A 27,034-nucleotide genomic window follows, 5' to 3' on the forward strand; every position below is an offset into this window, starting at 1 on the left:
GTGCTTTAGGTTCTTTGCATAATAACTTGTGTGGATGTGCATGCAATTAAGATTCAGATTTTTTTCTCTTATTTGTTATGTGGAGTCCAGATGTTTTCATTCAAGGCAGCACTTCTGTTGTGAGGATATTCCTGCTGCCCTGGCAATATATTCATTGCTGCTATTGAGATTGTTGTTGGTTGAGTGTGTTGGTGAGTGTGGGTCATGGACATTTACCAGATAGTGCCAACCTGTGACTTCCCTGACAGTTAGTGCCCAGCTTCTGTTTACTATGTATGTCCACAACATGTTGTAACACTTAATTATATCAACATTTGAGCTGTTATTTTCAGCCTTCCACTGCAATCTTGCTTCATCATTTTGTGAAGCTTTTGTTACTATGAATCGAGTTCAGTGTAGTGTAGCGCTAAGTGGGGTATGCATGCAGGGAACGAGGTCTGCTCATGCAATGGGACTTCCCTCCCTCTTCCCTCTAAACCTCCCAAACCTGTTCTGGTCCCCAGTTTAGGGCTAAACTAAAAACCACACACAGTTGTGTATGACATTCTCTCTGTGTGCAACATTTTCTAAATGTCCACCACCCCCTAGGTCCCTAAATAAAAAGCACTTTCAGGAGACTACTATCGTAAGTGGAGAAAAGGCATGTAGGAAAGGGGGTCCTTAAATCCTGCCCCCTTTCTGTTTCAAATGGCTACCAACTTTTTCCAGGTGAAAGAAAAAGCAGCTGGGGGGAAGCTGCCATTTTGATGGGGTAAACTAAAAATCAGAAAAAATGGGTTACAAAGAACAGCATGTAATGCCTGGTTCCCTCACTGGAGAGAAGTTGAAAGGGTCAAAAATGTATAGTGTCATCTTTTAAAATGTAACTAGGGACAATTGAGGAATTCAGTCATTGAGAATTTGGCTGCCTTCAGCTATTTGAGCAGCTCCACACTTCACAGAGGACTAGGAAGATCTCAGATCTCCCAGTGTTTGCTGGGAGGTCAGTAAGATTAACGCCCTATTCTGTTAGAGCTTGAGGCCCACGTGGAAAGTCAGACAGTGCCCCCATCTTTGGCTTTAGTCAGCAATCCGGAGTGCCTGCAGGACCTTGGAAAGCTCCCAGAGTTCTGCTGAGGCAGCTTTACAAGCTGTTGTCCTCTCAAACACTTAGATCAAACAGAAGGTTTACATAGGTTGATTGGACCTGTCCTGTGTAGTAACCCTTCCCTCTCCAGAGGAGCTGCCTGTTTGTTAAAGGGTCCTCACTTTATTTTGCAGTATGGCTCCAACAGAGCTGATGAGACTGAGGCACTGTGGGACTCGGAGATGTATTCTCTGACTCAAAAGAAGGTGGCAGTGCTGGCCAGGAGGGTCCTGCAGAAGGTCCTGGCAGTTCTTCCCTCAAGAATGGAGACAGAACCACCATCTCTTCCTCCTCCACCACCACACAGTGCATGGTTCCCAGGTCTGGGGCAATTAGCAAAATGAGACTCTTAGCAAAGCCTCTGACTTTTTTGGTCACCTAGCATAAATCAAAAGATCATGCCATTTGATTTTGTTGGATTGAGGGTGTTGCTGTCTTGGGTTCAGTGGTTGCATTTCCCCCAAGAGGGTCATGTTCAGTGTTATGCATGTCTTTTCTTACAAAAAAAAAACATGCTTTTCCTGAATAAACTCCATAGAAATACTTAATGAATTTCTCTTACGTTCATGTGAATGTAGTATTACTCTCTTGAGAGTTGATCTCAATTAATAATTGTTTTCAGAGTGTCAGTGAAGTTACATTGAGATTCCCTTTAATTGATCTCTAATCTTCATAGCGTCCTTTTTATTCTTGCATAACTGATCATGTCTTTACACAAAGCTTGCTAATTTCTGAGACTCTCCAAGAAATTAGAGTGCAAACCTTTTGAACCAGAAACTTGTTAGGCCTCCTTCAGACTTGCAAATCTCATTCAGACTTCATATCAGACACATTTGGCTTAGTTTTCGTAAGCACTTCACAAACATCATCACAGTTATCCATACAAAAGTTGATTCAGATGGGCTGGGAAGATTTCCCCCCAAATTATAGATCTGAATCAGAGGGTGGGTGAAGCACAGTGACTTAGTATCTGTTTATGTAGTAGAGGATGTCTGCTGTAAGTTGCTTTGGGTTGTCCTGAGCAAAATAAATATACCAACAAATTTAATAAATAAATAAACAATTTAAAAAGTGATTTCAGTAGGTATACTCTGAGCAAAAAATGGTTAAATACAACACATAGAGGTGAAAGAGGAAGTTAGAAGTGTGATGGATGCTTTTTCTGCTTCTCTTTCACCTCTATGTGCTTTTAAAGAATCAATTTAATTCTACCGGATTTGACTTTTACGCAGCTTCCTTGTGAAGTGAAGTGTGTACATAGGTTATTTATTTCTGTTTGGGGGCAGGCTGATCTGGGGAGCAGGGAAACAAGCAACCAGAAGCTGTGCCACCCACAGCACTCATTCAGAAATCCAAATATCCCCATGGTCTGTGCTATAGGGTCCTTTTCTCTCTTCTCAACCTCCAACTAGACCTCAAGTTCCCAGCATGGGCATGAATGAACCCTGATGCATACATGAGATTTTCAGTAAACCAGGGATTCACCATCTTGGAACTTCTCTTAATATGTTATGTCTACGGGTATCTTATATGTCTTGCTCTCCCTGGTTTTAGGTCTTTCTTTTTCAGTGTTTAAGGATAAAGGTTTTTGTAAACATTAGGCAGGACAGCTATTTAAATTTATATTATTTTGGGCAGATTTGTTTTACAGCAGGTGAAAGAACATCAGTTAGGAAGACAGCCTTGAGGCCAGTTACTGTGGTATACAAGCTGTGAAACAATTGCTCTTTGCATTGCACACCTGTAAATTTACAAGAGATCTCACTGTCTGTAGCTCAGTACAGCTGATTTGTTTTCTGCATCCAATGGCAGAGGAGATTTAATGCCTTCAGTTCCTTCTCATAACTGTTTGTGATGACAATATGTATACAGGGAAACTTCAGAAATTGGTTAATGGGAGAACTGACTAGGTTGGTGAAATTTTTAGCCTTGGGTAAAATTTATATATTTTCACTTACTTTTTCTGTTGGATTTTTTTTTACCATCCCTTGACAACCTATGTGGTTGCCTTCATTCATTGTTTGTGCATCAAGGAAATTCCTGATTGCAGTCTTAAGAGAGATGACACAGCTCTGGGATATAAGCAGCAATTCCCTCACCAGGCTGCTTTAATTTCTGATATTTAAATCTCTAAACAATGACTTATAGTGCTGATGAGATGTGTGCCTTCAGTAGTCCTAGTTCATAAAATGTTTTAGTCTTGGGTTGAAACAGGTGAAAAGATTGATTTTATTATTCTCCAACTCTGTGATTTCCAGCAAACTGGACTTGTAAGGCTCAGAAATTTAATCCTAGCTCTTGTAAGTCAACAATGACTTTTTTTAAGTGCATGGTGCCATTTTCATGGGACTGTGTCAGCTCTAGGATTCACATGTAGAATAGTTGTGTCTGTGCCCCTGCCACATGCAGAAAGAAGCATGGCTTCTAGTAGAGCCTCCCTTCTGATGTTGCTAGCACTGATTCCAGTGTACGGTACTTTCAAGTAAAAGATTTTTCCCGATGGGCATCTTAAAAGATTATACAGTTCCATGCAGAATTGTAAGATGTGTTTGTATTTGCATAAGTTATTCGTTTTAGAGAAAGGTTAAAACAAACAGAAGATTGCAGCTTTCACAAGAATTTAAATAGTCCCACTGACTTCAGAGAGGCTGATCTGATGTTCTTGGAAGACTCTGGAGACAGACCCACTTATTAGTGAGCAGACATTGCTAATTACTAAAGGCTGGAGTTTGAACTGTGTGCACAATGATGTGCCCCTATTACAGATTAAGGGTATTTGCATTTTAGAGCTGAGGCAACTGGTACAAGGACACTAAGGATGGCATTAATGTAAAGGGCTAAAGGTTCATACACGGCAAAGAGTTTCATTAAGAAGCCATTCGTTGACATGGCTCAGACACTTAACGTTTGGTGAACCTGAAAACGTTCTGCATACATGAGCTATTTCTGACTCTTCCTCTAACAGTGTATTCAAAATAATGAATTCTTCTGGGAGCATTATGAAAATGATTGGTAATACAAGGGTAATTGGTAATGCAAGAAGATACTTGTATCTGGTGAGCTATGATTCTATTTAGAAACTGGGTCTGAAATGGATGCTGAGTGTTTCTATGTCTCCTTTCAATGTGTGAAATCCCATAGAAATTGGCTGTTTTCTTGTGGCAGAAACTTTCATAGTCAAGAGCCTACTTTTTGAGAGGTTTAAGATAGATTGAGAAAATGGTGGTGGATCTTGTATGTGTACGTGTGGGATATACAAAGAGGCTAAGGTACAGTATATGGCAGGGGGGTGAACCTCCAGCACACAGGCAGATCTTTAACTTCCAAGGGTTCCAGTTTGGCCCATGAAGCCATATTCACCAAACTGTGCTCATCTGCCAATTCGCTGATGTCACTTATGAAGTCAGCTAATCAGGAGGGCGGGCTTTGATGCTGCATTGGCTTTGAATGCTTGTTCCCAGCAGGGTACAGATGCCTGCAGCCAATGCAACAGGATTTAACCTCTGCTCATCAGCTGACAAGCAGGGCTTAAATTCTGCTCAGGGAACAAGTGCAAGGAGAGAAGGAAGTGCTGAGCATAGGATAAGCAGTGCTGCTTGTGCTACAGTTCCCAAGTGCCTGTCAGCCAGCTTGGGAACCCCACACAAGGGATTTTGACAGCTGGGCAGTACAAACAACTTGCCAGTTGTGTGATGCCATAATGATGTCATGTGACTGAAAGGTGGGTGGCCCTGCCCTCCCAAATTTGGCCCATGAGACTGATCCTGTTAAGGATCTGGCCCATGAAGCCATAAAGGTTTCCCCGCCTCCAGTGTATGGCAAGGTACCTGTTGTCCCCCAGATGTTGTAGGACTACAACTCCCATCATCCCTGACAAATGCTTGTTCTGGGTGGAGATGATGGGAGTTGGGAATCCAGCAATATCTGGAGGGCCATAATTTTCAGATGGGGAAATAAGGTAAGAGTTAAAGATAACAGTAATGCAAAACAACATTAGCATAGCATAGCGTAGCACTGAATCAGTCTCCAAGGCCAATCTTAATGTGTCACATAAATATTTGTTTCCTGGATGCTATAGACTTTTGGCTGTTTCTACACGGAACTGAAAAATGAGATATCCATGAATACACTGGCTGGGGGGAATAAAGTAATGGAACACTAAGCAAGATCACAGCTGCAGTGCTCCACTCCCAGTCCTCCTGCTGTTGTGCTACCTGGATAAACCGTGGTTACATCCAAACCCAGGCTTGTGGTTTGTCTCACAACCTTGAGCCATAAACCAAGAACAAACCTTGGTAACAGTTTGTGGTTTCTCTGGAGTGAGTGAAACAAGCCACAAATCTGGGTTGGACATAACACTAAACCAAGCGCAGGTAGCACAGCAGCATCAAGAATGGGGAAGAATGAAACTGCCACAACCTTTGCTCTGCGAACCTGCAATTTCGTTTGCTCAGGTGAAGCCATGGTTTGGATGAGCATGATGTGCAAACTAGATTACAGCTTACAAAATAAAACACGGGAGATTCATTGACATGATTTACAACAGGCACCTCTTTTTTAAAAAGTAATTTTGAAATAGTGAGTCAAGAGTCTTGTGGATAACGGACTTTAAAGATGAGTAACTGTAACATTGTGGTGGATCCAAAGGAATGTGGCGGTCTTTGGGACATCCATACCTTTTCCCCATACCATTTCACCATCAGTTCTATTATTTCTATTTCTAAAATGTATACCTTTATGACCAATGGCCAGTGAGCATTCCCAGGATGGCTAAGGCACAGCAGTGGCTCATGTGGTGGGATGGAACTTCTCTCCCGATACTGGTGTTGCTGCAGTTCACCTGGGCAGGGGGGAGAGGTGACAAGCTTGGGAAGCACCAAACTGGTGGTGCACGTAAATAGCCCCAACCTCATCATCACCTTGCTCCACCCCAGATCCTTCAAGATAAGCTGCAGTGACACCAATTTAAGAAGGGCTGCTCCACCCCACCACAGTGCCCGCTAGTGTCCAGGTGTCCTTTAGATGCAGGCAGAAGGCCTTGGTGGGATCACAGAAAGTCCTTTTAACTCTTTGGGAGACCTGGTACCTGTGTTCACCATTATTGATGTTCTTGCATATTGAATGTGATGATATACTGTTTCTCAGGGCCAAGGCACACTGACTGCTGCCATCTTTACATGACTTCCCATGATAGTGTCTTCATGTGTTGAGCTTTTTGCCTTCAGATTTGGGAGCATCTTCTTATGGTGAAGAAAATAAGCTTGTAATGTCATGATGTGGAAAAGCTCCCCTTATATACCTGGTGATCCAAAATGTATAGATGACCTACCATATGGAAGTAGCTGCTATGGAAAAGTATTCAAAGTACAATAACAACAACAACAACAACAACAACAACAACTTATTACTTATACCCCACCCATCTGGCCGGGCCTCCCCAACCACTCTGGGTGGCTCCCAACAGAATATTAAAAACACAATAAAACATCAAACATTAAAAACTTCCCTAAGTGGCCTGTTTTGTGGACATTGACCCATACTTTGTGTTTGAATGACATTCAAATGTCAGCATCTTCTTGGAGAAAAGGCAGTATAGATTTAGAGGCAGTGTAACTTAGAATGTTTTAACTCCCCAATGCCACAACAAAGATTTTCCAGAGAGTTAGCTATAGAAAAGGAAGTGCTGCCTGCTATCTTATCTGTATTGACTGTGTAAATAAGTTGTATTACTCAACTGCAAAAAGTTCAATAAAGTAATCTAATCAACGAACTCACAGTTTCCTTGGCAACCTGATTGCTGAGGCATCAGAGAGAAAAGAGACAGCATTCAGGTACCTCTCCATCATGTCTGGATATAGCTTCAGCTGAGAGCCCCCCTTCCTCTACTTGTCAACAGCCATTGTTGAGGTCAGAAGAAGAAGAAGACTCTCCCTTGTGCTTAGATCCAGCTCCATGACCCAATGAATTTCTACCTTTCAGTAGTTGCGAAGGGCTTTGGGGAACAGAATGTCAAGGCAGTCTGAGCATGCCAGAAAGGGAGTGTTATTCAAATTCCAAAATCTTTCCACTACTTGAATAAAAGTTCCACAGGCTGAAGCATTGAAGGTGTGAGGTATGTGGGCTAGGAATGACTTAGATGGACAGGTACAGTACTATGGATCACAGGACTTTGGGTAAAAGGAAGATCATGGGGACCTGGACCCAAAGTATTGTAAGTAGGTTATACTGGAAATCATTTTGGGGTATCATGTTCCTGCAAAGTAGGATATAGTAGATATAGGTATATATGAAGCCAGGTTTCTTTTATATTCCACATTGACAAGGGCTTTGTCCTAAAAGACAGCATGTAAGCACCTTAAATAAAGAAACCTTCATTTGATGTCATGTGGCTGTAAAATGGCATTCTACCATCATGTGGATGGTAATAGTGGAAATAAAAATAGAAGAAGGTTGAGGAAAGAAGGGGGCTACAAGCTTTTTGGTTTGTTTGTTTTTACAGTGAAGTGCAACTGCCTTGTTTTGGTTAAAGCATATGGTCATTATCAAAGTTTACCAAGCAAAGTCCTGGGTCACCAAGGACCAAGCAGGAAGGCAATCACACATCTGGTAAAGGTATTTGTTGTTCCCCAAGAGGAATTTACATTACTGTTTCCACAAGCCACTGGTTAGGAAGTATGATGGTAAGACCAAACTCCAAGAATGATAGAGGTACAAGTTCCAAGTACTACTAGTAGGCTGGAAATCTTGGAAAGATTTTGGAATAACTGGCAGGCCAAACTATTTTGTAAAGGGCTTTGAGGTCACTCACAACAACAGAGACCTGAGACTCAGTGGAAATGTGATAAAAGCGTCTGAGTCTGGCAAGAGCAATCCATATTAAAGAGTATGTTAGGAGGGGGAGAACTGAACAGAACAATTGGAACTAATAGACAAAAGTTGTGGCTGTGAAAAGCAGCTGCCTAGGGCAAGGAAGGGTAAGATGAATACAAATGAAAATCTAGTTCATTTTGTGTGTTTGTTTATGCTGTCTGGTGTGCAGTTTAGCTTTCTCATTTTGCAGCTTTGGTCCACAGGCCTGATGAACACAGAACGAACTTGTTTACATTGAAGTTGGACTGCAAAACTCTAGATGACGTTAACAGCATTGATGATTTAGCACTTATTTATAACCACCTAGTGAACAGATGATAGACAATAGCGCTGCTGGCAAATCTTTTCTTTAAGAGAGTCAGGCACAATTTCATGCAATCATAGCTTCTTCATGTTGTCTCGGAAAGCAATTAGATGTTTAATTAAAATCAGTGCTCCCCCTGCTTTCTCTCTCTTTATTGGCTACAACTGTAAATATCCTGGAACCATCAGACATGTGTCTGCCTTAGCCACTGAAATATTGTATTTGCAAATGAATTGTGAAGTCTTGCCAAGATTCTGCAATGGAGAAAAGTGCTGGCACTCAGTTAGAAAGCCATATGAATCTTAAATTAAATCTTTGATATTGGGTAATAATAATATCCACATTTTCAAAGCTATTTTAAGTGTATTGTGTCCCTTCATAAAGCAAAAAAGGAGGATGTGTGTACTTTCTGATTGAAAGTCATTAGTCATCAGGTATAAATAATCAAGAAGAAATTCAACTTTAATATTATAATATAAACCATGTTTCCTGCTGGCTGTTCAGAGGAGCAAAAAGCAGTTGTTACAAAATATAATTAAACATGTAAAACTGATAGGATATGCTGGATTCCTCCTAACTTGATGGCTGTGCTGGGAAAGATGTGTAGAAGCTATTTACTGTAATTAAAAATGCTCTGCAATCTATATTACTCAAGGCTGTCTCCATTGAATTAAAATGTAGTTTGGCTACATTCCCTGCTCCCCTTGAGGTTTTTACATATATATGACAAGTACAAGGCTACTTGGTGAAAGGAAACATGAGTTAAGTAAGTACAGATGTCCAGATTTAAATCTAGTACAGATATGCAAGAAGCGAAGCATGCTTCTATTTTGTCCATAAAAGGCTTGATGACATGGTCAGCTCTTTGGGGATCCAGTGAACATATAACTTTAATAAGGAAGCTACTATAGGGCAATGAATTGCTGCAGTGTTCCAAAGCCCTGCTTTTGGATACATTCAAGATTTACAGTGTAAATTCCCCTATTGATAAGTAACTCACACAGACTCCAGTGGGATTTATCTTCCTAGCAAGTGGGCTAAGGCTTATAGCCTAAATTGGGAGTGGGAGGGCACAACTTATTTTTAAGCCACAATGTGTTGTGGCTATTTTTTTCTATCCCCCTATTCTCCCAAAATGATGCTTTTGCTGTAGGAAGATGGCTTTAACTTTATGAGCTTGTTGTTTCAGACCTAACATATCTGGTAGCACTTTCATATCCCCAGTGAAAGTGCTACAGTTCCAGAGATTTCTGATTTTTTGGCAAGGAATTCAGAAAATGAGAGAAGTGTTTTAGGACATGCTTAGTGAAAAAAGGGAGGAACAGACAAATTCAGTGAATGAACAGGATATCAGAAGCTGCCTTAGGAAAGCAAACAACATCCTGCAGGATCCATCTCACCCGGGATACAGTCTGTTTGCACTACTGCCTTCTGGCAGGAGGTATAGAAACATCAAGTCTAGGACAAATAGACTGAAAAACAGTTTCTATCCAAGAGCTGTGGCCTTTTTGAATGCTGTAACTCGATAGTGAGACCTGGGAGTTTGATGGGTGTGGGTGTGGGTGTGGTTGGAAGGTGGTTTGTTTGGTTGTTGCTGTTGTTTTGCTTTTGTTGTTTTTAAGGGTTGGCATCCAATTTCGTTGCACTTGTGCAATGTTGCACTAGTGTAATGACAATAAAGAATCTATCTATCTATCTATCTATCTATCTATCTATCTATCTATCTATCTATCATAGGAGTCCAGTAGATTACGATATTAAGAAATATTGTGGAAGAGGTTGCATGGTATAACAGACAGGGGGCTTTATTTGGACACTGTGAACGAAAAGATTGGAAGGGACAAACAGTGATACAAACAAAGCCCAGAAAAGCAAGTTATTAAGCCCTGCTCCTTCCTGCCACTCACCATCTGGCCCGGGGCGGGGCCTGAAGGACTCACAGGGACTGCTGCGTCTGCTGCCCAGGAGGACTCTCCTGTGTGAGTGTTTGAGGGCCCTGCTCCTCCCTGCCACTCACCATCTGGCCCGGGGCGGGGCCTGAGGCCTCATAAGGACTGCTGCGTCTGCTGCCCAGGAGGACTCTCCTGTGTGGGTGTCTGAGGGCCCTGCTCCTTCCTGCCACTCACCATCTGGCCCGGGGCGGGGCCTGAAGGACTCACAGGGACTGCTGCGCTCTGCTGCCCAGGAGGACTCTCCTGTGTGGGTGTCTGAGGGCCCTGCTCCTTCCTGCCACTCACCATCTGGCCCGGGGCGGGGCCTGAAGGACTCACAGGGACTGCTGTGTCTGCTGCCCAGGAGGACTCTCCTGTGTGAGTGTTTGAGGGCCCTGCTCCTCCCTGCCACTCACCATCTGGCCCGGGGCGGGGCCTGAGGCCTCATAAGGACTGCTGCGTCTGCTGCCCAGGAGGACTCTCCTGTGTGGGTGTCTGAGGGCCCTGCTCCTTCCTGCCACTCACCATCTGGCCCGGGGCGGGGCCTGAAGGACTCACAGGGACTGCTGCGTCTGCTACCCAGGAGGACTCTCCTGTGTGAGTGTTTGAGGGCCCTGCTCCTCCCTGCCACTCACCATCTGGCCCGGGGCGGGGCCTGAAGGACTCACAGGGACTGCTGCGTCTGCTGCCCAGGAGGACTCTCCTGTGTGAGTGTTTGAGGGCCCTGCTCCTCCCTGCCACTCACCATCTGGCCCGGGGCGGGGCCTGAGGCCTCATAAGGACTGCTGCGTCTGCTGCCCAGGAGGACTCTCCTGTGTGGGTGTCTGAGGGCCCTGCTCCTTCCTGCCACTCACCATCTGGCCCGGGGCGGGGCCTGAAGGACTCACAGGGACTGCTGCGCTCTGCTGCCCAGGAGGACTCTCCTGTCTTAAGAGGCCTCATGAGGCACCGGGACACCACTGCTGCGGCTTCACTGTGGGGGTTGAGGAAGGCCGCTCCCTCCTGTAGGCACACTCCTCTCAGGCCTAGGGGGCGGGGCCCACACTCGCCACCGCTACTGTTTTAAGGACACTGGTGTTGCCGTGGCAAATGTTTAAAATGTTTTTATATATTTTAAAATGTTTTATAGGGGGTTTTACTTTTTACTTTGTTGTACCACCATGAACGGTGGTTTTTATTGATGTATTTCTATTTTGTTCTGTTTTATTTTGGTTTGGGGTTGGCTATTGAGTGGGGTGGGGATTTGTTGTGTTGGTACAATTGTTTTTGATTTGACTCGTTTCTATTCTGTAAATGGAGGTTGGTTTGAGGCCTGGGATTGCTACCGTAGTGGGGCGAGGGAGGTATGGCGGTGGGGGCAGATGTCATAGGCGAAGGGGATCGAGATATGGATATGCTCGTACCCCTTCCAATCTGCGCCCCATCCCGAGGGACGAAGGTAGGGTGAGCAAGGATTACTCACCTCCGTCACTGGTGTTGTGCAATGCCAGGTCTATAGGCAAAAAAACCGCCACCCTGCGAGACTTCTTCACCTCGCAGGGGGTTGACCTGGCTTGTGTGACGGAGACCTGGGTGCGCGAAGGGGAAACTGTTACCTTACGAGAGATGGCGCCCCCGGGTTTCTCCGTCCTCCACCAGTCGCGGACTGTGGGCCGGGGGGGAGGGGTGGCATTATTAATCCGAGAAGACTGTTCTTTCAGGGCTCTACCATCGCCATCGATCCCCGGCATTGAATGTGTTGGCCTAGTGTGGGGCTCCGAGGAGAGCTTGGCTGTCTGGCTGGTGTACCGGCCACCTAGCGCACCAGCAGCCACCCTGTCAGGCCTGCTGGAGGCGGTGGCCGGCTGGGCCTTGGAGTTCCCCAACCTATTGGTACTGGGGGACTTTAACATCCATGCTGATGCCACTCCCTCCTCACAGGCTCTGGACCTGGTGTCTTCCATGGCGACACTAGGGCTCTCCCAGTTTGTTTCGGGCCCCACACATCAAGCAGGCCACACGCTGGATTTGATCTTTGGCGCCGGTATAGATGTGATCATGTCTCCCTCGATGAAGGTGCCATGGTCTGATCACTATGCACTGAAAGCCAGGATTGATTTTCCACCCCCACCCTGCTTAGGTGGCGAGCCAATTTGGGCTCGCCCGCGGAGGCTGATGGACCCTGATAGATTCCGTCAGGCCTTGCGGGACCTTGCTCCCCCTGGCGACTCATTGACTGAGCTTGTTGAGGGCTGGAATATCCAGCTCCTGGCAGCCATCGATGAGATCGCAGAAACCGGGCTCCCTGGTTTACCGAGGAGCTTCGGAAAATGAAGCGGGACCTCAGACGGCTAGAGCGAGTATGGCGGGGTGCCCGTGACGGAGCTTCAAGAACATCTTATAGGGTTTTTATGAAAACCTACGAGATGGCAGTGAAGGCCGCTAAGAAGTCCTACTTCTCGGCCTCCATTGCATCCGCTAGCTCTCGCCCGGCGCAATTATTTAGTATAATTAGGTCTTTAACGTCCCTCGAAGGACAGCCAAATTTAAATAACAATTCGGCACACAGCTGCGAGGCATTTGCGAGCTCTTTTGCGGAGAAGGTCCTGTTGCTCCGCCATGACCTCCCTGCCAATTTGGATACAATGAAGGAACTGGAGGCCCCTCGACTGTGTTGGGTTTGGAACTTAACAGGTTAAGTTCTTCCCAGGATGCCACACCATTCTGACGTCAGTTTTGGAAGCTTGGGAGGAGCTTGGGAGGAGTTTGTCAGTCCCACTCGGTATTTTGTGGGGAAAGGATGCAGTTTTGTCATGGCTGCAAATAGTCCTGGAAATTCCTAAGAAATGTTGGAATAAAAGCTGTAAATAGACAAACCTGGACTCTGTGTGTTTGTCTGAGAGCTGAGACAAGCTACGTGACAGTTCTACACCGCTGTGCGAAGCTCTGCTGAGTCGTGACGGAAAGCCGCAGCAGAAGTGTGCCGGGCGGCCATAAATTGCTAATTGAGGTTCGCAAATCAATTAGCGGGAGTCACGGATATAAACAAATAGCCACTGGTTATGGGTAACCTAAATCACCTATCGTAAAACTGTCACGGAAGAGCTGCCGGGAGCTGAGAAATCTGCGGTGTCTAGCAGAGGAGCACGGAAGCAAGCAAGCAAGCAAGCTGAAAGACGCTGTTGCGGAATGCTGAAAGCTGTGAGCTGAGAGCAGCAAGGAATCGTTTCTCCACGCCAGAGGAGCTTTTGTGAGTACAGCTTGGGGCGATTTGGGAGAACGGGAGAAGATGGCGGACGGCCATGAGTCATTCTCCGTGCCTTTCGAAAAGTTAAACGGCCAGAATTGGGCGGAATGGAGCAGAAAGCTAAAGGCCTGGCTGGTAGCTAAGGGTCTTTGGGAGGCGGTCTTAGGGCCTCCACTGCCTCAACCAGCCGCCGGAGCTGCAGCAGCAGTAATTGCAGATGCGCATGCTTCACGGAGGAAAAATCAGAAAGCCCTGGGAGCTATAGTGCTCAGTTTGGAGGGTTCACAGTTGCCCCATGTGGAGGGGTTGGAAACTGCGCATGAAGCTTATGCTGCTCTTGAAAGAGTGCACCACAGGACCACGGCTGGTGCAAAAATCCACACCACCAGGCGGTTGTTTGAGATGAAGCTGCGTCCAGGTGGGGACATAAGACAGCATGTTACAGAGATGCTCTCTGTGTTTAATGAACTGCGGCTGTTGCAGGTGAACTTTACAGATGAATTGAAGGTTTATATTTTGCTAAGCTCTCTGGACAAAAGTTATGACAATTTATGTCTAACTTTGGAGTCTATGAGTCCGCAGGATCTGACTCTGGCTTACGTCACAGGACGCTTGGCTGACGAACAGGAGAGACGTCTCAGGGAGAGCAAGTCTGGCGCAGGCAGCCCCACCGGGAAAAAGGGGGGGGCAAGGCCAGATGAGAGCTTTGTTCAGGCGTTTGCCACTCGTCGGTGCTACGTGTGTGGATCTCACAGTCATTTCAAAAGAGACTGCCCACAGAGAGCAGCTGCACAGGAAGGCTTCAAGGACACCTTCTATGGGAATCAGTCGGGTTTCCATGGAAACCAGTCTGGAAGGGGAGGTCAGCGTGGGAACGCAAGAGAAGGACGAGGAAAACAACGTCAGGAGACTTATCAAATCACGGCTAGTCTGGCGTTGGCTGAAGACAGCCGTGGGACAAGCCAAAAGCTAAGTTTTGTTATTGACTCTGCAGCTAATCGCAATTTGATTCCAGAGGCACCTGCTGTCGAGAGGTGGAACTGCACGGCAATTCCTGCCGGGAAAACTGTACTGTTTGCAAATGGACAGAAAAGACAAATGACTAATGCTGTAAATTTGCATTTTTGTGTTTTACAGGAAACGTTGGAGTGTTGTACTGTTCCTGGGATGCAACACTGTCTTTTATCTGTGCCTTATTTACTGAAAAAGGGATTTACGGTTTGTTTTCAGGGTGATGTGTGCACAATCTCCAAAGGAGGGAGGATGCTTGCCAAGGTTAAAAAGGGGCAGAATGATCTCTTCATTCTTAAAACGTCTCTGGAGGGTGGTGGGAAGGTTGAGAAAGCACAAGCACTGCGTGCTACAATTCCCAATCATGATTCATGCGTACATGCTTGGCATACACGTACAGCTCATAGTTCTCTTGAAGAACTACAGGTGCTGCCAGAAGTTTCCAATGGTTGTAAGATCTCAGAATGTGGACATGCTGTAAGTTGTGAAACTTGCAAACTGGCAAAGGTAAAAGGTTGCAGTTATCCAAAGGTTGAGAGGATAACCACTAGGCCTTTTGAACTGATTCACATAGATTTGTGGGGTCCTGTGAAGGAACCAAGTCTGGGAGGGTCAAGGTTTCTGCTCTCGATGCAGGAGGATTTTACTCAGAATTCCTGGATACATGGTCTCAAATCCAAGGATGATGCAGCACAGCTGATCAAAGGGTGGATTGAGGGGGTGGAACAAAGGTTTTCCACCAAAGTGCAAGCTGTCACAAGTGACAGAGGAGCTGAGTTTACAGGTTCTGCTTTGCAGAAGTACTTTCACAAGAAAGGGATACGTCACACAGTGACTTCACCCAATGAGAGGGGAGTGTCAGAGCTCAAGTGTCAGGCTCTGGTTAAAACTGCACAGGTGTTGCTGGAAGACTCTGGGTTACCTCCAAGGTTTTGGCTGGAGGCAATCAAGTATGTAAGCTTCACCTGGAATCGCACCTACAATTCCATGGTAGGGGACACACCGTTTGGGTTGTTGCATGGCAGGAAACCCCAGATTCATTTTTTGCGTATGTTCGGGTCACGTGCGTCTGTGCCGGTACCTGCTGCTTTGCAGGGGCCAGATGGATCCAAGTTCCGAAAAATGATCTTCTGTGGGTATGAGCCAACAGCAAGTGCATGGAGATTTGCATTTCCATCAGGTGATCAGAGTAAGTTGCTGATCAGTAAACACGCTGAGTTCTATGAGCAGGATAAAAAGACACAAGCTGCTGTCAAGCATGATGTTCTTTCAGAGTGTCTCTCAGAACAGGAAGATTATGAGGGGGAGGAAGAAGAAGCTGAGTCTGATGATGACGATCAGGTAACTGACCAAAGTCAGGAACAGGAGGAGGTATCGGTAGTTTCTCCACAAGTTGTAAAAAAAGAGGCCAAAAGCGAGCCCAGTTCCCCTGTGAGTGTAATGGAGAGGATTCGAAAACGTTTTAAGTCAGAGGGGGAATCCCGTGATGCTGAGGACACATTTCCTGGTGGCAGTGAGTCAGAGGTAACATCTGAGTTTATGCCCAGAAGGTCTAGTCGCACAACAAAGGGCATTCCACCTGAAAGATACCAGGCAACATGTGCGTGGGCGAGATTCGCACAGTGTGATTCTGGGAGTGTTGAAAGGGTTCAACAGGTGCCTGGGAAAGATGCTGGGAAGGAGCACAAGGCAAAGGGTAAGGTGTTGAACTCAAAAAGATCTTGTCAGAATGTGCGGCAAAGGGGGGTGTTGGGTTTGGAACTTAACAGGTTAAGTTCTTCCCAGGATGCCACACCATTCTGACGTCAGTTTTGGAAGCTTGGGAGGAGCTTGGGAGGAGTTTGTCAGTCCCACTCGGTATTTTGTGGGGAAAGGATGCAGTTTTGTCATGGCTGCAAATAGTCCTGGAAATTCCTAAGAAATGTTGGAATAAAAGCTGTAAATAGACAAACCTGGACTCTGTGTGTTTGTCTGAGAGCTGAGACAAGCTACGTGACAGTTCTACACCGCTGTGCGAAGCTCTGCTGAGTCGTGACGGAAAGCCGCAGCAGAAGTGTGCCGGGCGGCCATAAATTGCTAATTGAGGTTCGCAAATCAATTAGCGGGAGTCACGGATATAAACAAATAGCCAAACAAATTGGCCTAGTGTGGGGCTCCGAGGAGAGCTTGGCTGTCTGGCTGGTGTACCGGCCACCTAGCGCACCAGCAGCCACCCTGTCAGGCCTGCTGGAGGCGGTGGCCGGCTGGGCCTTGGAGTTCCCCAACCTATTGGTACTGGGGGACTTTAACATCCATGCTGATGCCACTCCCTCCTCACAGGCTCTGGACCTGGTGTCTTCCATGGCGACACTAGGGCTCTCCCAGTTTGTTTCGGGCCCCACACATCAAGCAGGCCACACGCTGGATTTGATCTTTGGCGCCGGTATAGATGTGATCATGTCTCCCTCGATGAAGGTGCCATGGTCTGATCACTATGCACTGAAAGCCAGGATTGATTTTCCACCCCCACCCTGCTTAGGTGGCGAGCCAATTTGGGCTCGCCCGCGGAGGCTGATGGACCCTGATAGATTCCGTCAGGCCTTGCGGGACCTTGCTCCCCCTGGCGACTCATTGACTGAGCTTGTTGAGGGCTGGAATATCCAGCTCCTGGCAGCCATCGATGAGATCGCACCTAGGCGCCCTCTGCGACCCCGCAGAAACCGGGCTCCCTGGTTTACCGAGGAGCTTCGGAAAATGAAGCGGGACCTCAGACGGCTAGAGCGAGTATGGCGGGGTGCCCGTGACGGAGCTTCAAGAACATCTTATAGGGTTTTTATGAAAACCTACGAGATGGCAGTGAAGGCCGCTAAGAAGTCCTACTTCTCGGCCTCCATTGCATCCGCTAGCTCTCGCCCGGCGCAATTATTTAGTATAATTAGGTCTTTAACGTCCCTCGAAGGACAGCCAAATTTAAATAACAATTCGGCACACAGCTGCGAGGCATTTGCGAGCTCTTTTGCGGAGAAGGTCCTGTTGCTCCGCCATGACCTCCCTGCCAATTTGGATACAATGAAGGAACTGGAGGTCCCTCGACTGTCCTCGGGTCCAGTATTGGACCACTTTGACCGGATATCCCCAGCTGATGTGGACAGACTCCTCCAAGCTGGAAAGCCCACCACTTGTCCTCTTGACCCGTGCCCGTCCTGGCTGATTAGAGCGTGTCCAGACGAGGTGCGGGCCCCCCTGGGTGATATCATCAATTTGTCCCTTGGCACTGGGATATTCCCAGGGGAACTGAAGGAGGCAGTGGTGCGTCCGCTCTTAAAGAAAACATCATTAGATCCCTCAGATCTATCCAATTACCGCCCGGTCTCGAATCTTCCATTCCTGGGTAAGGTGATTGAGAGAGCGGTTGCTGAACAGCTTGGTAGGTTTCTGGATGAAACATCTGCTCTCGACCCATTCCAGTCCGGCTTCCGCGCTGGTCATGGGACCGAGACGGCTCTGGTCGCCCTAACAGATGATCTCCGCAGGCAGCTGGATCGAGGCGGGTCGGGGCTGCTGATTCTTCTAGACCTGTCAGCAGCCTTTGACATGGTCGATCACGAACTCCTGGACCGCCGCCTTGCCGACGTGGGGATCCAGGGCACAGTCCTTCAATGGCTGCGCTCGTTTCTCTCCGGTCGGGGACAGAGGGTGGCGCTTGGGGGGGAATTGTCATCGCGCCACTCCTTGGTGTGTGGAGTGCCTCAGGGTGCAATTCTCTCCCCGATGCTTTTTAACATCTTTATGCGCCCCCTCGCCCAGCTTGTCCGGAGTTTTGGGCTGGGTTGCCATCAGTATGCCGATGACACCCAACTCTATCTGTTGATGGACGGCCATCCTGACTCGGCCCCAGATACACTGACCAGATGTCTGGAAGCTGTGGCTGGATGGTTACGTGGGAGCCGGTTGAAGTTAAATCCTTCGAAGACAGAGGTCCTCTGGCTGGGACGGAGCGATATGGGATTGAGGGGGCAACTCCCGTCTCTTGCGGGGGTGCAATTAGTGCCAGCATCATCCGTGAAGAGTTTGGGTGTAATCTTCGATACCTCCCTCTCTATGGAGGCGCAGATTACAGCTATAACAAAGGCGGCATTTTTTCATCTCCGCCAGGCTAAGCAGTTGGCTCCTTATCTCTCTCGCCCTGACCTAGCCACTGTGATCCATGCGACGGTCACCTCCAGACTGGATTATTGTAACTCGCTCTACGTGGGGCTGCCCTTGAGACTGACCCAGAAACTCCAGCGGGTGCAGAATGCCGCAGCGAGACTCCTTACGGGGTCTTCGCTGCGAGATCATATCCATCCGGTGCTGTACCAGCTGCACTGGCTCCCGGTGGAGTACAGGATCAGGTTTAAGGTGCTGGTTTTAACCTTTAAAGCCCTATACGGCCTAGGACCCTCGTACCTACGGGACCGCCTCTCCTGGTATGTCCCACAGAGAAATTTACGGTCTGCAAATAAAAACACCCTAAAGATCCCAGGCCTCAGAGAGGTTAGGCTGGCCTCAACTAGAGCCAGGGCCTTCTCGGCCGCGGCTCCAATCTGGTGGAACGCTCTGTCACAAGAGACTAGAGCCCTGCAGGACCTGGCATCCTTCCGCAGGGCCTGCAAGACAGAGCTGTTCCACCAGGCCTTTTGTCAGGGCGCAGCCTGACCCCCTCCTCTGGCAATCTGCACAAAAATTTGCTTGATGGTTGCCATTAATTTGATTTTAATTTGATTTAATTAATGTTATAATGAATGTTTTAGAATGTTGAACTATTTTTATTGTTGTTAGCCGCCCTGAGCCCGGCTTCGGCTGGGGAGGGCGGGATATAAATAAAATTTATTATTATTATTATTATTATTCTCTCTTATTTATCTTTCACCCAACTCCAAATAGTCCCTTTCCCCCTCTACTTGTCTGCACCCACAACAGAGTTCCACATGCTCAAAATGACTCCTTATTGTCTCCTTCCACTGATCTACTTTGCTGTCTTCTGTGTGCTACTCTCTGAGCTCTAGAGTTACCCTCTGGGTTAGCTATTTGGTGCTGGTGGTAGTACTAGCTATCTGTGGTGAGTCAATATGGCTAGAAGCTCACTGTACAGTGGTACCTCGGGTTACATACGCTTCAGGTTACATACGCTTCAGGTTACAGACTCCGCTAACCCAGAAATAGTGCTTCAAGGTTAAGAACTTAGCTTCAGGATGAGAACAGAAATCATGCTCCGGCGGCACGGCAGCAGCAGGAGGCCCCATTAGCTAAAGTGGTGCTTCAGGTTAAGAACAGTTTCAGGTTAAGTACGGACCTCCGAAACGAATTAAGTACTTAACCTGAGGTACCACTGTATATGACTTATTTTGTATTAGCTGCCAAGAAGCCTTTGTCAGTGGCAGCAGGAATAATGAGCATGGGTGTGTGACAGCATCTCCATAACTGATAATCTTAGCAGTGAACATAGCCTTGGTTCCTTTCCTGGTGGACAGTAATAAGTTCTGGCCATTTTACAATTTCTGTAATACAGGAGATTTCTTTTCAATCACATCCATTATATTTATGTGCCATCTTTCTGCTAAGGTGGTTTATACTTTTAATAAATAATGTCATAAAATGTAAAGCTGGCCAGGGTGGAAAGGACAGCACAGCTGCAACAGGGAGCTGATGTTGTCTGACAGCCTTCCTTGCTCTCTTCTTTCTTTCTTCCCCTCGGGGCAACTTTGACAATGCCATGTAAATTTTGCCTTATAAACCAGAGCTTCATTTCCAGTAGTAGATTTGGCAGTTGCAGAAATGTACTGGACAGCCATCTCACGTTTTCGTGGTCAAGCGCTTATTCTGTAAAGGAGCTTTTCTTTCTTTTGTCCTTTGAAACTGGCTTTTGGGTATCCTTGCCAAGTATCCTGACTGTTCTAATTTACTTGAGAGAATCCAAGATCCTGCGAACAGATTATTGGATTTGGAATTGTGCCTTCACCTGTGGACTGACCTTCCTAGCCTTGGGTCCTCAGATATTGTTAAGCCTCCAGCTCCCACATCAACTCCCATGCAGCATGGTCAGGAGTAATGGGCAAATGGTTGTAGTGGAGGAAAAATGCAGGGGCACACAGTTATGGATTCCCACCCCACCCTCAAAGCAAGAGTTATTGCACCCATCAGTTGGACTATCTGGCAAGTGAATGAGCTGATAATAAGGCTTTCAAGTTTGTTTGTGGCAGGATAGCATGGAAAAAGCCAGAGAATGGAGAAAATAAGCGAAGCCAAATACTCGCCCCACTCCCGTTTTAAATAGGATTGCTACTTCATGCTAGCAGTTTAAATGATAACATTTCCCCCACAGATTGTTTGCATTTCTAATTAAAAACTAAAGGTTGTATTTTAGCAGGCTGAAGAGCTTTTGTTAAAGTTCTATGTGTTTTATAAGTTGAACTTGTGCAGTCAGAAGTGAACAGTTGAGTTCAATGGTGCTTACTCCCAAGAAACTATACAAAGGATTGCAGCCATGCTGATTCTAACAAATTGGGTGTTATGTAAATACTGCTAATATAATGGATCAACACAAATGCCTACATTTTTGGACTCTCCATGGGGCATGACAATGGGGACTGTAAATATGAGCTCCTGAACTTCAAAATTAACCACCACACCGCTGGATGAGATTTGTAGTCTAATAATAATATGGGGATTCATCATGGCTGGAAACGTGAGTAATCATAGTCCAGTTCCATTTTCCCTCAGCTTAATTCTCAGATTTGTAAAATGGGAATAAACTTGTTCTCAATGGATACTGCGAAGACAGGGTAATTGTTTGTTGCATTTGATATACTGTATATAGTGAGTAACAAAAATTATGATGCATAATGGAAACTTGAAGAAAATAAATACTCTGAAGCCAAATGACCTTTTGACTACTCTCTGTAGCCTATTGGAATGTATATAAATGGCTTAGAACATTTTGGGTGTTGTTGTTTTTTTAATGTTTTGTTTTGGTTGATGTATTGCAAAATCACTTAAATCAACTCAGTGGGAGAATAGTCGACCATTACTAGACCACACAGTTTCCATAATTGTATCTTTCTAACTCTTAATTACAAAAGATTCCCACCAATTTGCCAAACTGAATGCCAAGAAAGGCAAATGTGTGTTTGTTTGTGCGGGTGTAAATTACAATCCAGTTTTGGTCTTTCTGTGTTGCAAGAAGCATCATCCATGCTGATGGCTTTGAGTGGGATTTTCCTAAATGTTGTAAAGGTAGGGATGGGGAAAGGGTCTGGGGATAGAAATGCAGATCAGAGAAAAGTGCTCTTTGGTGGTGCTGGGTGGAGTGGGGGGATCAGGGAGCCTTCTGAGACAATGGGGATTGAATTCTGTCATTGGGAGTGACTGCTGTGTGGGAGAGGATAATAGAAAGAGCTGGCATTTGAAATGTGATTAGGATAAACAAACACTGGTTCTTATCCCTTCGTTAGTCACCATCTAATCCAAGCAGCTCAGAGTAAAAGTGCAATTTTGGCCTTAATTGATATTTTACTAATCTCATTGCACAGGCCGTAACAATCACATTTTTGCTTTGACAGCACAAATCCCCTTGTGTAAAATTTCATCTGTACCATTTCAACATAAACATTCCTTTTTGGCCAGCCCACCATAAGCTTAATGTTTGAACATAGGACTGGGTTGCCTTGATGGCCTAAGTGGAGCAGTTTTCCTGGCTTGAAAGCAGAATTGTCAATGCTGGCTCCAGAAAAAATCAATGCATGTTTCTCTTCCACTAACTGGAATTGCTTGTGTTCTTTGAGACCTAATCCTATAGGTCTTTTTTCTCTCTTCCCAGCTGGGAATTCCTCTGTATTAAGAGGTGAGTAACATACTCAAAAGAACAGGCAAAGTGGCCTTCAAATCTTTTCAAGGCAGCCGGGTTGATGCCAATACAATTAATGTATTAACTGAGAAGAATTAAAGTCTTTAAACATTGATGAGGGCAAAAACTCATGAGGATTATCTTATGAAATCAATGTCCTCATTGATTTATCTATGTTTTAGAGTGCTTTCATTGTGTCTGCGTATTTGGTCCGTCATTTGAAGTGGCGAGCCAGTTTTTTTCCTTGGATTTCTGAATATGTTTATTTGGAAGTGGTCCCAGCTTCCCCACATATTACCAGAAAGGTACTACTTCTGGTCGATTGGTGGACAGGGGTAGTTGTGGCGATTGGGGAGCAGGCCAATAAGTACATTCACACACACCCTTACCCACACCCACCCACCTGAGCTGAGGCGTTCACCTAAACTTGTGGTAGGGCCGACTTTGGTGTAACTTCTGTTCTAGATGTCAGGGAAGTTTGCTGCCTGGAATAGAGCTTTGAGTGTTTGTTAATGGTTGCCCCAAAGGGGGAGGGGGGATTCTTACAGCTACTGAAAATCTTTTTGCCTCAAGGATCCCCTGCAAGGGATGGTTTTTTGTCTCCAATCCTAGTTTCCCTGGGGCAGCCTGTCAAAACAGCCACGTTTTGCAAAGTAAATATGCAGGGACGCGGACTTATAAAAAATATTGGGGGGGCCCGGGAAAGCTCATGAATAATAAATAAGCTCATGAATATGCAAATAAAGTGGCTCTGGCCTCAAATTGGGCAAGCCACGCCCCCCAGCCAGCCGATTGGCTGGCTGGGAGGTGTGGCCAGTCGGGATTCCCCTGTTCTCGCGGGGGCTGAAACGAAGCAGCGAGGCAGGAGCCCCCGCCCCCGGGGATTCCCTAATCTCGCGGGGGACGGCCGGGGCTCTCAGACTAGGGTGCGCGGCTGGCTGGCTGGCTGGCTGGCTGGCGAGGGAGCAGGTGGGGAGGAGGCGGGGGATGGCGGCGGCGCTCTGCTGGAAGGGCGCCCGAGATTATTGGGGGGGCTGAGCCCCCCAAAAAATTTTTTTGAGGGGGCTCGAGCCCCCTCAGGCCCCATGGAGTCGGTGCCTATGTAAATATGATCACAGTGGTGCAGTTTGGTAATTTTAGACTCTGGATTTAATAGATTTACTGAGGAGGCCCATTTAAGATAGCAATATTATTGACACATTTTGGAATAATTGAAATAATCCAGGCCTTTCTGCTCATTCTCCTCAGTGAGACTCTGGATCTCTGCCCAAAAGTCCAGCCCTGATTGCACCATTGTATGAAAATAATAGTAAATGTTGCTGTCTGTGCATTCAGGCATACATTCTTCTCTTAACATTTTGGCAACCATATTGTAACATTATAGAGGCTTCCAAGAAAATATCTGCCTGGTAGTTTGAATCAGTGTGTGAAATCTCGTCCATCTCCCTCCTTGTCTTCCTCCTCCACTTGCTGCCTCCAAAATATGCATATAGCTGCCTAGCTAGAGGATAAGTAGATTGTGGGCAGGGCCTCCTTTATCATTTCTGTACTGAACTTAGATGTAGGTACTCCATAAATAATAAATTCTAGCATTTTCCTCTGGCAGCTTTGTATGGGTAATTCTCTCAACCTCATAGGCTGGGAGGTCCTTGCTAAAGGCTAGACACCACTATGGCTATAGATGTGGTGGCATATGACCACAGTGGGTACATTTGAGAATGTGACTGTGGCACATTCACTTTTGTCATAACCTTCTCTGCAACCACAAGAGAAAAAACTGTTATTTTAAATGTAGACTTGCCACTTTCAGAAGTGCTCTGGACCTGAGAAAAGCATCTTTGTGAGGCAGATGTTTTGGCTAAAAGGAAACATTCCGTATTGAGGTTGGTCTGTTTTAAGTTACGAAAGCCACAAGCCTTTCTTGTGTAGCACAAGAACCCAGGGATAATTAGTAAGGGCTGCTGCTACTCCTGCTATACCGCTGTCCAATTTATAGCCATTGTGTTAGCTTACCTGTATAGGCAGGTGGAAAACTGGGCAACCTTTGGAGGGCCGTATGCCAGTGATGGGCAAGACCAGAGGTAAAAGAGGATGGAGTGATGAATGTAAATGTCCTCATTGTAGAATAGTCTATCCCAGGGGTCTGCAACCTTTAAGTCAAAAAGAGCCACTTGGACCCGTTTCCGAAGGGAAAAAAACTGGGAGCTGCATGCACCGCCCCCATGCGACATCACAGCCAGTACAGCACCCGCCACAGTGGGGAGTGTTGGGGCACACAATGCGCCTCCTCCCCTTGCTAGTATCCGCCCTGGAGCCGCGGCAAAGGTGTAAAAGAGCCACATGCGGCTCCGGAGCCTCGGGTTGCCGACCCCTGGTCTAGCCTCTGCACACATTCAAACGTCCCTCTCTGTCCTCCATCCAACAAGAAAGAGCTTGACCCACAACACACAGGCAAAAAGCTTGGGGGCAAAGCAGGGCCTATGAAGAGTGTGGCCTGTGGAGAATTCCAAGGGCCAGATAGAGAGGCCTAGAGGGATGCAGCTGGTCCCTGGGCCTGAGGTTCCCCACCCTATTTGTATAACATGGTTAAGAGCATGATCCAGAAGTGCTTGGCTTAAACCTGAGCTCTCTGGGCAGCCTTAGGCAAGTTCCCCTCTCCGTAGGAGCCAACTCCTAGGGGCCAAGGTCCCTTGCCTCCCAATAATATATCTGAGGGGGCCAGGTCCCCCCAAAGTTGATTGGCATTCCCATTAAAATAGTGTAAGTGTGTGTGTGTGCCATGTCATGTGATCAACTATGTGGGGTGGGGCATACCTGCCCAATATTTTTTTCAAGTTAGTACCCCTGCCCGCTCTCAGCTCTTAGACCTTTCATTCATAAAATGTGGTTATACATATAATACTGACCTACCTAACAGAGGTTCAGTAAAGATCCTTGAGCTAGACAAGTGCTCCAAGCACTTATGCGAAATGTACCCTATACATTATCACTACAATCTTGGTGTTTTTGCTTTAAAAGTTATTCAGTGCGTGGTTCAACCTTAAGAATGGATCGTGTTTTAAGAGAAGAAGATCTTAATGCAGCAAATTCAGAATTAAGGAAGTGTTGAGAAAGGAGCTGTAGCTCAGTGGAAGAGCTGTGGATTTTTTTAAAAAATGGCCAAAGTTCCCCCTCCGGTAGGACAGGGAAAGTTTCCTATCTAAAACCGTGAAAAGCTGCTGCCATTCTGTGTAGACAAGACTGAGTTAGATGGACCAGTAGTCTGACTAAATGGCAAGGATATTGTTTAAAAGCTCCTTGCTGCATGCACCACTCCGTCACGGCAGCAGCTGTATGCCAGAGATTGCCGGGGATGTGCAGCAGTGGTGTGCAGGTGCTGAATGCGGTTGGGAGAGGTACAGTGGTATCTCGAATTACAAATGCCTAAGGTTACAAATGCTTCAGGTTACAAACTCTGCTAACCTAGAAGAGTTACCTCGAGTTGAGAACTTTGCCCCAGGATGAGAACGGAAATCGTGTGCCGGCAGCACAGCAGCAGCAAGAGGCCCCATTAGCGAAAACACGCCTCTAGTTAAGAACAGTTTCAGGTTAAGAACGGACCTCCGGAACGAATTAAGTTCATAACTAGAGGTACCACTGTATGTGAGTGAGAGGTTTTAAACATTTTATTGGTTGCATGTGCCACTCTCACGAGGAAGGGTTTTGGGAGAGCTGAAATGCTGATAAGTCAATCAAATGTTCAGCCATTCTGTCTGAGTGCTTTGCTGCCAGACCATTTGCACATGAGGTTAGAAGTTCATGTTCAAGATAAGAATACGTTTGGTCTTTAGTGCAATTTAACTGTGGTTTTGTAGTCACAGTCAGGGTAGTTAAAGGGTGAATGCTCCCACTTTTATATACATGCTTTGTTGCTGGGGATGGAATCTCAACAAGGTGCTAGAGTTAATGCTTTGCATGCAGAAGATCCCAGGTTCTGTACCCAGCAGCTCTAGTTAAAAATGTAAGAGGTGTTAGGAAAGACCTGTCTACCTGACAAGTTGCCACTCAGAGTAGACATTATGGACAAATGACCTGATCTAGTAGACAGTAGCTCTGGAATAGTGAATTCTTATCTGTGATGGTGTTTTGAGCATAAAACCAGGTTGAGATAGTCATTCCAGAACAAAAGACTATGCTTATGTAGTTCTGCCATATGATGGATTCTTTCACAGGAATCTTTGTGAAGAGATCTTTGTGAAGCAGGATTGCTGAGTATATGTTGAATTGTTGGGTAGAAGTGATTGTCAGATTTGGAGAGGAGTTTTAATTCCCATTTTTGTGGTGTTCGCAGTGGTGTTAGTTGACAATGTGTTTCTGTGTGGTCAATATGTATTTATACATAGCCTATTCAGCACTGTCTAGTTGCTTTTACTTCCTTTGTCATTTATAGTATATTTCCTTCTTCACTACCTCTCTCCCTATTTTCTTGATTTCCACAAGGAGGAAATCTCTTTCTCTCTGCTTTGTACCTGCCACATCCCAAATAAAAGAATCTGTATTTTTGGATGACAGGTCATACTGCAAAAGCACCAAAGTGAGATGCTATGCAGGAAAAAAATGATCTCTGTTCTGTCTTTAAGTGTTATGTGATATGCTCTGTTACAAGGGGGAAAATGGTCTTCGGTTATCAGGCCTGTCATCAGAGTGCTGTCTTTTACCGGCA

At 46.1% G+C, this 27,034-nt stretch overlaps 1 protein-coding gene and 1 long non-coding RNA gene across 14 annotated transcripts in view; one reads left to right on the forward strand and one right to left on the reverse strand.

The window, feature by feature from the left end:
• The window catches only part of KALRN (kalirin RhoGEF kinase), a 508,727-nt gene that overhangs the window by 100,261 nt on the left and 381,432 nt on the right, over positions 1–27,034 (forward strand). The gene's annotated exons all lie outside the window — the stretch shown is intronic.
• Positions 23,514–24,808, reverse strand: LOC309528067. The gene is made up of 3 exons (XR_014217491.1): positions 24,722–24,808; positions 24,346–24,475; positions 23,514–23,613 (listed from the first exon to the last, which is right to left on the reverse strand). It is a non-coding gene; the product is annotated as an uncharacterized lncRNA (long non-coding RNA).

Source organism: Podarcis vaucheri (genome assembly GCF_965113315.1).
Source record: "Podarcis vaucheri genome assembly, chromosome: 1".
In the NCBI taxonomy this organism is placed as follows: Eukaryota; Metazoa; Chordata; class Lepidosauria; order Squamata; family Lacertidae; genus Podarcis; species Podarcis vaucheri.